This window comes from Corvus kubaryi, unplaced genomic scaffold, assembly GCF_017639235.1.
Source record: "Corvus kubaryi isolate FWS band 111438036 unplaced genomic scaffold, C.kubaryi_AGA036_p1.0 133, whole genome shotgun sequence".
Taxonomy (NCBI): Eukaryota; Metazoa; Chordata; class Aves; order Passeriformes; family Corvidae; genus Corvus; species Corvus kubaryi.
The window spans coordinates 6,069,056-6,071,142 of record NW_024580667.1 but is presented as its reverse complement, the minus strand read 5'-3'; positions in this window follow the sequence as shown (position 1 = coordinate 6,071,142).

Sequence of the window (2,087 nt, the reverse complement as noted above, 5' to 3'; positions counted from 1 at the left end):
TTTGGGGAACTTTCCGCGGCCGCAGGCGGCGCCCGGAGCCGTTCGCATCGCATCCCTTCGCATCGCCTCGCTTTGCCTCGCCTCGCCTCGCCTCGCATCGCAGCGATTCCCGCTGCCCCCGAGCGGCCTCCCCGGCCCCGCTGGGGGCCTCGGCCGCGCCGGGAGAGGGAGAGGCGCCGGCTCTGCCCCGGCGGCCCCGCGGTGGTGCCGCAACCCCGCGGGCGTGGCCGGGCAGTGAGGGGGGTCCCGGGCCGCACCCCCGGCCCGCCGCGGCATCCGTACGGCGAGGAACCGGGCGAAAGGCAAGGCCGCCTCGGGTGCAGGATTAGCGGTGCCTGACCTTAATTCTTCTTCTGGAGTGACCTTTAAATCATAAGTTATTAGTGGAGAGTTTAAAAAAATAATTCAGCGTTTCACCATTCGTGTGTGGACCTACCTGCCGTTCCCTCTTCCCTCTGCCGTCTGCAGCATTGCTGATCCCAAATTAAATCTTTGAGAAGGGATAAGTACTTTGCCCGGTTTCTATTTGGTCTTTATTTTGCTTAATTAGCACTGAGGTGCTGGGAATGTCAAGGGCAAATGTTTAGGTTAGTTATTAAACAAGGTACTAGTATAATTCACTGTCTGAAGCAGCTCTTCCTCAAGATACAAACACACACAGGCACGAAGGTGGAGTGTGATGTCCATAAAGGATTACTAAAAAAAGAAGAGCAGGAAGATACAACCTGCAGATTTTAAAGCAAGTGTTGCTACTTACATTTGAGGGAGAACTGTAAAGTAGGAAGAGAAAAATTAAGCTAGGAAAGCCATCATCTAGTGAAGAAACAGGGAAAAATCTTGTCCATAAGTGCTAATTATTATATCCCTATTAATAGTATTTAGGTTTTGTTTTTTTTTTTTTTTTACCAACTATAGAAATGTTCACATTAATTTCAAAAGGTGCAGGATTACCCTAGTGGTTTGCACAACTTCCTTCCAAGTTTCATTTCATTCTGTTCACAGTTTAAGGCTGAAACAGAAAGAAAAAATATTATTTACATGACAAACTTCTCGGAGCACAAACAGCTTTGCTCTTACAGCTGCTCGTAGGAGTTAGCATTTGAGGTCTAGTTCTGGTTTCCCACTGGTGTTATGTTAGAGAACACTTACAGAATATTGCAACAATTTCTCCTTTTCATTTTAGTTATCTCCTCTGCTAGAAGCACAGCCACCAAAGCTCGGTGCTCTGATACCATAGTAGATGTATCACAGTGCGTCTGAAGACCCTGATGTTAGCAGAAGTTGGGTGTGTTTCTAAAGGGCTCTTGGCCATAGGTATCTGTGAATTCAACTACTGCCAGTCTGTCACTAATCCCGAGTAAGAAATAAATTTCCTTGACCTGTTACTGCTAGAACTTGGAAAGAAATTAGAAATTTGGGGTTGGAGTTTTGCAGAGTTTGTTGTTTTTTGGGATTTTTTAAAAATATTTGGTGTCGCTTCAGTAGGTATATACCAGAGTAATATGTTAACCAATTTGTTTGAGTCATGTTTCTATTGCCTCCCAAACATAAAGTGTTAAGCATTGGAAGAACATAGCAAAAATAATTTTAAAAAATTAGAAAGGATTTAAACAATAATTGATAAAACAACATACATGTGCCAAGCTAAAGACTTCAAAACCATATTAAGAGCAGAATCGTGGTTCTGGTCTAGTATTTCATATAAAAGGGAGAGAAAAAGTAAACAGTTTGCTAGAATATGTGAAAACTTGTGATATTATATACAGAGATAACACTGTCACCTATAGTTGATGTTGCCAGTACTTTCTGGCAGCAAAAACTCAGTTTTTACTTTATTAAACCTTTGCTGTTTGGGCTGGAGTTGCCTCTGCAAGATACCTGCCTCAGGTTGATTTTTTGTTTAAAAGTTACACTAAAGTTCAGTCATATGTAGTCTGAAAAATAGGCTTTTTCACCATCTACCAAAAAAAAAAAAAAAATCCCAAAGACTTCAACATTTTTCTCAGTGAGAAGCAAAAGATTGACATACAGCCCCCCCAAAAACAAACCCAAGCATGACCTGCACACCTCAGTACAGTGGGCTGCAT